The 9,375-nt window shown below is 27.6% G+C and overlaps 1 pseudogene; it reads right to left on the bottom strand.

Moving 5' to 3' along the window:
- Positions 1–7,200: 7,200 nt before the first annotated feature.
- On the bottom strand, positions 7,201–7,671 carry LOC111031531 (annotated as a pseudogene).
- Positions 7,672–9,375: the final 1,704 nt, after the last annotated feature.

Raw genomic sequence — 9,375 nt, 5'->3', positions numbered from 1 at the left:
AAAATCTGAGAGTTTACAATATCGTTATAGCGGGAAATCTCAATCACCCACAAAAAAACCTACTTAGAAAAAAGTTCGAATTTGAATTGTGAAGTGTGTATTGTTTTATCCGTATTGTATTTATTTTGGTTCAAATGTCCGCCCCTCCCCCTCCCGAATATGTGTACTGAGTACGGCTTTGATTACTTCATATGTTTTTGTCCGATATTTTTCATATATTTTGTATTCGAAATGTTATTAAAATACCTAAAATATCATATTTGCCTCAATTCGTTTGTAACTTAGGTAGGTATTTCAATTAATTTTTTTTTTTTATATTTTACCATTTTTTCAAGAAAACCCCTAAGTTTATTTAAAAAAAAAAAACAATTTTATTCATCAAAAATGTAATTTGTTCGTAGCATTTTATTTAAAATCTAGAATTTTAGTAAATTTTTAAATAGAAAAAAAAAGATCAACATTCTACTTATATTTGAATGTTTTGCATAATATTTTTTAATTGAAAATATATGTATTTTTAATTTGTATTTGTTTTACTTAAAATTAACCTAACCTAACCGAAGAGCTAAAATTTGGCAAAGAAGCACATGACTATCGAGGTGTTATAGGTAAGCTTTAATAAAATAGAACATAAAGGTAAAATATTTTGTTACATTTTGTATTTTTTTTTTTTTATACGATTGCCCGATATTCGTTTATTATTTCAGTGAACTGTCAATTGTTGCTTTTTATAGAAACATTATTTACATTATTTAATTCCAATCGAGGCAACGGATAATATTACTATATTAATTAGTTTAAAAAATCCAAAATAACTACAAGTTAATTAACAAATGTTAGTTTTTTTTTTGTATTAAGGCTTCAACTACTAAGGTCATTAGCCTGAAATGTTAGTTTATAATGGATAAATGGATAATTTATCAATTTATTAAATGTATTATTGGCTGACTAAATATCTCTACATCTAAATTTTTGTTTGGTATTATTAAAATGAATACTATAATGCATAAGTATAAGCTAATAAATTTTAATTTATAATTTCTAGTATATTTTAATAGTAAATTTGAATGATATTGTACCTCAGAATTTCCGATTACAACTTCGTACAATTTTTTCTTGTAGTAATTAAATAATATTAATTTTATTTAGATGCACTGAAACTGTCTAGTAATGAATTCGATGTGTACAAAGAATGTAAGTTCTCTTCTAAGATATTTTTGCTAATAACTCGTGTTTGTAATTATAATATATATATTTATTTTGATTATTTAAAATACTTTAAAAATGTCTTGTTGATTACATCATTATTTATACGACAGGAATATATCAATTGAAGAATAGAACGACGGATGTATAGTGGGAAATTAAAGACTAGGAAATGAACTACTTTCAAACCTAAATAAAAATAATTTTATTTCCTAAAAATTCTAAATAATAAACTAATTTTTTTTATTTAAATTATTTTGCTAAAATTCTAATATAAATTTGATAAATGTAAATGATGATAAACATTTTAATGGATAGCAATTAAGTTGTATAGACGCAACTTATCGTTTTGGACTTTATTAATCTAGAAAAACAATTATTTCAATACGTTATCAGTAATATTTTTAATATTTTTTAATTTGTTTAAACTCTAGATCATCAGCAACTTATATGATAATTAGCTTTTTGTGGGGGGTTACGGTTGTATTTGAGTAGCACGTGTGTATATGAAGGGACGATACTTAAATTACTGAAAGTAAAACTTTTTATTTTGATTGAAAAATACATGAAACGTGTATATTATATAACGAGCATCGAGTGGCTTGATTGGGAAAACAATTCAAAGTGCATCGAAATTTCAGACAATTATTATTAATAATTATGAATTTTTACGAACTTATTAGTACCGGTCGAATGGACTTCTAGAAATTTTAACAAAAAAAAAAAAGTTACACTTTATTGTTCATATTATGAATAATAAATTGTATTTAACTTAATTGTTTGCGTCATCTTTTTTAGAAACCATTATTAAGCCATTTACCTCATTTAATATTATGTTATGATCTATGGAATTTAACGAACAAGGGGGTGGGTCTGGAGGGGGGCATAACCCACCACTATTACAATCATAGAAACGATATGATTATCCGACGATATGGGATATCCCACCCCAGAACTAATTCCTTAATATAAGCCACAGACTCGTACATAAATAGAAATAGAAAATAAACATGTAAAACATTCCATTTACATACCTAGGATGCAGTGTTGAGTTATATTGAGATTCGAGATGCAAATGAAGTATCTTCATCTTATCTTGATGAAAAAATAAATGAGTATCTAATTGGTAACTAAGATTTAAGCTATAGAAATCTACATAAATATCTAGATAAATCTTGTACAAGTATAATGCACGTGTATTTTATTCAATAATCGTTTACTCATTTAGCCATTTTACATCAAACATTATATTACCACAATACTATCTACAAGAGTACAAAATAATAATAACATTTGAGTGCTGTTTTCTCGTAATGATTTTATTCTATCCTGATTCCTGACATGCTGTTACCACAAATTTTAAATTACAATACTTTGTGTTCCATAAGACGATTACGAATTAACAATAGCAGTAAAATACTTGAGCGCCGACCGACCTTGACGGTCATATATCAATACAAGATATAAATATTACAACAAATACCGGACACTCGTCCCGTCTATTGATAAATACTGTGGAAAATACTAAAAATAGTTCTCAGACTGCACAGGCAAATCTATTTTGTATTGAGAATACCTATTATCAATTAAACGTTAACGTATACATACTTGGTTATATATTATTTCTGTACTTATATAATATATGTCATATTATTTATGGGTTATTAATACTTATTATACATAATGCCTTCCTGGTATGCCTTCCTTAATCAATTACTAAAACCATGAATCCAATAACGTGTCAAGCATTAATAAAAAATTAACAATTATAAGATAAAAATCTAGATGGAAAAATTGTATCTACATAACTATCTAGATAAAAATTAGATAGATAGTATGTAGAATTATATAGATATAGTTTATCTAGAATAATCTAGATATTAATTTACCAAGTAATCTAATATTTACCTAGATGTAAATTTTGCTATCTGAACTCAACATTGCTAAGATGGAATCTAACAGAGAATGTCCACAACAAGACAAATATTATTTTTTAGGATAGCTCAGGTAGAAAGAGCTTTCCAAGATAAAAATCACATACTAACTAGTAGCATACTTTGTTGATAACGAAAAAATTTCTATAAATCTACGGACAATTATCTCAGTAAAAACTAAAAATTAACTTTAATAGTCTTCGGTGGGTAGTGCTTAGGAAAATTCTTATCGATTGGACAGAGAGGATTACAAACGAAGGCAGCATTTGATAGAATAAAAAAGAAACAACACTATAGCAATGATATGTTGAATGTTGAAATATACACTGTAGAAGACCGGAAGCGGAATATGTGACTCAAATCTGAAATCATGAATGAATGAATGATACAAGAACAGGGAAATAACAAAGACCTAAAAAAATTAAGCCACAACATTGTGGTATAAACAATTGCAATAAACACTAATCTAAGAATTGATAAAGAAAAAAACAATCTACATGCAATAAGTCGCAAAACCAATAATTGTTTGTTTTTATTATAATTTAAATCGTCCTTTGGCCAATTACTTTTCTATATTTTGTAATATTTATCAATATTAATTATACAGAAAAGTTTGAACATATTAAGATAAATAAAAATACTTTATTGATGTTTGAAATAAAAAATTAATAATTATGTATGCATACACTAAAGTAACCAGAGTCAAAAGTATTTTTTTATTTTCACATTTTGTTAACCACGAATGAATTAGATAAAAAATATTAATCCCATATTTAATTTCTGTCTTTAATTCTATGTAATAATTATGTCAAGTTATACTTAAATCTAATAAATTGAACAGCAGAGACGGTCACCTGTTGTATTTTATAAATTTACGTTAAGTTGAAATGTGAATAAAAATAATAATATGCTTAGAACTAATAATAGAAAAATATTTGTTATCAGATTTCCCACTTCTATTTGATTTTACTTATACAACTTATCGAACGAGAAAGAAACATGAAGGTACGATATTAGAGCAAACCACACATATATAAACATAAGTATGTTTATATATCTGTGGAGCAAACTAAATAATCATACGAACTCTACAATATTTTTCTGTATCTTCCACATAGAGAAATTACTATATGATAATATATGATAATATATATTTAATTACTCTATGATATTCCATCGAAAACGGCAGTATCTTAATTTCACCAAAGAAGTTCTAAATAAGCCGCTGTTATTAACACTAAAAAAAGTATTCCGCAGAAAATGAATAGAATTAGAATTCATGATGGTAACTTGGAATGGCTCTCCTGAAAAATGATAAAATGTGAGTTACTGCCCTTTTCGCTGGAGGTGGCGTATTATATTAACAAAAAAAATTGTACAATTAATGTAATTTTAGAGGGAGTGTAATACTACAGTGGCGAGCACGAAAAATGATCGTTGCCCGTCATACGCCAAGCGGCAGTTTTTCTTACGTGATTACCAAGGTTAGGTTACCGAGGCCACCTGACAAAAATCCGGCAAGCACTTATCATTCGTGCCCGCGACTATAATTATAAGTATAGATTACACTTATCTTTCAAAAAAGAGTTGACAAAACTTTGATGAATCATTGTTAATTTAATCTTTTGTGTATAGCCATATTATATGGACCAAATCATTTTTTTTTTTTTGAACACTGATTTTCCAATATTATATTTAATACAATATAGTGAATAATATTTTTAGATGAAAGTAAATTATTCGAAATGGACGAATTTAATATAATTAAAAAAGGTACAGTATTTATCCATGTATTAGTTTATTTTATCTTGCTTGGTTGTACAATGTAAATTGGTATTCATAGTTATTCATTATTATGATCAATGATTTTTAAGTTATAAGTTCCCAATTCACTGGTTAAGTGAGGATTACCCTGTTTGGACAGACGTGTGATTTACTGAATAAGTCCGTTTGAATTCATTTGTTTCATAATATATCCATGGTTTTCTAATTTGGTGGTCTAACTGTTAGTACAAGACAAACCCATTTTTTGAAACTTTTCAATTTATTTAATTTAAAATATTTTTATCAAAGTCTTACAAATAAAGCAGTCATCCAGTCAACGGATATTCTCGAAAATACCAGGCAAAGCGGTTTTTGTCTACAATTAGTGAATTTAAGCAAAATCAGGATCTAGTGGTAGCTTTATTGATCGATGTTTGATTCGGTTTAAAGAATTTTATCAGTAATACATATGTAAGGTGTTCAGTCAGTAAACGAATTAAATTCCAATGCACAATTTATGACCATCATTATTACTATTTTAAACTTAATAATGTTACTTTTTAAGTTCATAAATATTATACTTGTAATAAAAGTCGAATTTTTTTTTAACTGCCGTTAACAAACGAGATCATTTTAATTTAAAATAAATTATAATTTTTCCTATTTAGTACTATTTATTACACTATTTATTGTAGTTTATTAAACTTAACAAACTATTTCTGTATCAAGACAAAGTCTAAATCGATAGTTTTCAACGTCAGCAATATTGAATTCAAATTACGAACTTAGAATATGATTAAATATTTACAGAATTATAAAACTAAAATCTAATTGGTTGATTTAAAAATTAAAAATCAAAACAGTTACAGTAATACTTTTTTTTATAGCCAACCTTCCATTACCAGATGAAAACTACGAACAACATAAAGAAAATATGGATTATCTTGGTAAATTTGTTTAGGCTCAATAATATTATGATGAATATAATATAATGTTTCCTGAAAATATGGACGTGGCTGTACCTGTTCGCGAGCTTACTTTGGTTTTTACAATAATAACTAGGTATAGACGTATAGTCAATATAGCTTGGCTTATTATTTTTCACTATTTCCCAGATTATTTCTGACTGTGTCATAAATCATAATCTACCATCCTACCATTGGGTTTAAGAGAGTAACTTACACAAATGAGTATACATGTGAACATGTTGATGTATCACATCCTTCACTAAGGATGTTCACGGATATAATTGCTAACGCTTATATTTAAATCATCCGCAATACCTACATAGTAACCTAACCCTACCTACACAAGTCCCAGGCAAGTCATAATATTATGGTCCTGGTGGCTGGCTGATGATTGAAAATAGTCGACTAAATATTTGTTTTTTTTTTTATGTAAATTGCAATAGGTTATAGCCCATAGGTATATAAGCATTTAGCATATAACTATAATATTATGTTTATGAAACATTGAACACAGTAGTGCGACGTATACTTTATAGATGGTCCAACAAATTTATGATGTGTATATTTTTACATACCTACCTACCCTTTATACCGGAATCAGATTTGGTGCCTATTTCAGTTTTATAAATTGATCGAGTAGATTGAAACGATTGATTCGTAGTACTTATAACTTATAACTATAATAAGAATTAATTATTAAATGTTATATTTTTGTTTTCAGCTATAGACCCCATCCCAAATGATGTATTTCTTTTTCTTAAAGGACGTAAGACATATTATCATATCTAATTTTATATTTAATTTTCAACTCAAACTATACAGAGTGATTCAATATACACCCCGTTCACTTCCTGCTAGTATCGTTTGGTAATGCATACATTTCAATAATTCTGATTTTTAGATTTAAACTTAAAGATCATATTATTTTAAAATACTATTAAAAATGTATGACATTTTTTTAAAAACTTTTATGTACCTATATACATCGAAATTTACATAAGTGGTTCCGAGTTATGAAACTTGTTGTACTAACAATTGTGGCCATAAAGATAAAAATAAAAATACATGTAAAATTCAATCTTGTATTCATTATACTCAAATGATTTTCACAAATTATAAATCGTTAACAGATTAATAGTAATAACTAGGGCAGAGAAGTTATAGGAGGTAAAATTGGAAAAATATGCACATAAAAAATTGAAAATATGCATTCAAATTCATTAAATATGCAAGATAATATGCACAAAAACTAAATTATAATTTAGTAAAATTAAAAAATTAGATATAAAAGAAATTTAAAAATCATTGCATTGCACAATAATTTTATTTTAAATATTTTCTACTTCGAATTATCGCCGATTGTCAGCCAGTATGGTTTTGTACCTTGAAAAACTTCTTTCGACGTTTGTTGATGTTACTTGTGCATATTTATAAAATGTTAAATCATTTCCCGTTAGGTCTTCTGGTAAACCATCCATCGATGAACTTTCTCCATTCAACATTTTTAAAATTTTTAATATTATTGCAAACCCATCATTTTTTTCTTAAACTTGTTTGAATTTTGTTTTTACTTTCATTCCAACGTCACCCGCAACTTCGTCCAATTTATTTTTTGTGAACATTACTGTTGTTACTGAATCAGTTAATGATACTCCTTGTGATTCTAATTTAGTTATGGTTGATGGTAAAAACCTATAATTTGAATGTATAAAAATTAAATTTGGTTCCATTGAAATTTCATTTAGAAGGGCTTGAGATTCATTTATAGACACAGCATCGTTAGAATCAAAATGTTGCATAACATCTCGTACTTGCTTAAAATATTGGCAGTAATAAGAAGTAGCTTCAATCCAAGAACCCCAACGTGTAAGTACAGGTTCGGGAGGAAGAGGGACTCCGGGAGCTTCTGTCTTTAAAAATAAAACACGCGAAGGTGCTTTTAAAAATACTTACTTTCCTCGCCTTTTGCTACTAATTTATCAACTCTAGGAAAATGACTCCGAATATTTTCTGCCAATCTATGTAATCCGTGTGCTATACAAGTAATATGGATCATCTTGGAGTACAAAGCCTTGATAGTTGTACCTGCTTTCTTCATGTATGGCGCAGCATCGCTTAAAAATAGGAGGACGTCATCATGACGAACACCGTCTGGCCACAGGAGAAACATTGAGCTGTCAAAAAGTTTGGTTATTGTAGAAAAATTGGCTTTTTCTAAAATTTCGGTTTTTAGTAAATATATTTTTCCGGGTCTATCCTTCAGTAGAGTTCCGATTATTACGTTTGCAATATATCTCCCTTGCACATCTGTCGTTTCATCTATAGAAACCCATATTTTATTTCCTACAACGTCTTTTCTAATTTGATCGATCAATAGCTTCTAAATGACAATCATTTGTATAAGTTTTCCTCAACGTGGATACACTAGGGATGTCATTTAGAGTATATTTTTCAAGGAACGATCGGAATTGAACATTAGAAATTTTATGTAAAGGAATGTTAGCACACATCATAGCCTTGCATAAATCATTTGAAAAAACAGATTTTTTGTTTGACGGCTGTGATATAAATTGTTGTTTATTTTCTGCAGGTTTATTTTGACGAGCTAATAGTCGTTCGTGTTTACTTGTTTTTATATGTTGAGTTACTGTAAATTTTTTATCAGCACTTACTTTAACTTCGCAAATCTTACAATAAAGCATAGTACCATCGGTAGCAAATGTATCTTCACCAAACAGTTTCACATACTTGTTAAATATATTTGCATTTATTTTTGGCATTGTGCAAAATGTTAGCAGAAATGTTAAAAGAAAAATTTAAGAATGGAAAAAACAACAAACTGCACGCAGTTTCGTATCGAACGACACTTAACACCATACTAACGAGATTACTGACGGACAGTGGACTCTGGACACATAATAATATAAAATTTAATATAGATACTTAAATGCCAATCTGTCAAATCTTATCTTCGATAACATTATCCGAATGCCCACCTAAAATATGTGGGTACCTATAATATAGTACATAGTCTATACGGGCATCGGGTAGTATACAATGTATATATACTATACAGTATATAATAATACCATACAGTTTGTATGTAGAATATGCATGAAATATGCACAAAATAACGAAATATGCAATTTTTTTTAAAATCTTTAAAATATGCAAAAATATGCAAAAAAAAATTTTAGATTTCAACTGTATGGCCTATGACTTATATTTATATCTTGGTTTGCTATAAAATAGAGTTCCAGAATAAAACATGCAAATCCTATAACTTCTCTGCCCTAGTAATAACTAAAATATTCAAAATCATCATAGTTATTAATTCCTCTTATATCTTTTAAATCTATTATTATTTTTTATATAATATAATAAACTTTAATAACCCAGAATTAAATTGTAACTATAATAAATCTCTTACACAAGGCTTATTCTAAGAATTTTTATCAACATCGCATTTTGTTTAACAAATTTTGTAATAACAAAATATTCAT

This window comes from Myzus persicae, unplaced genomic scaffold (genome assembly GCF_001856785.1).
Source record: "Myzus persicae strain clone G006 unplaced genomic scaffold, MPER_G0061.0, whole genome shotgun sequence".
NCBI classification, from domain to species: Eukaryota; Metazoa; Arthropoda; class Insecta; order Hemiptera; family Aphididae; genus Myzus; species Myzus persicae.
This window is presented reverse-complemented; position numbering and strand designations above follow the sequence as displayed.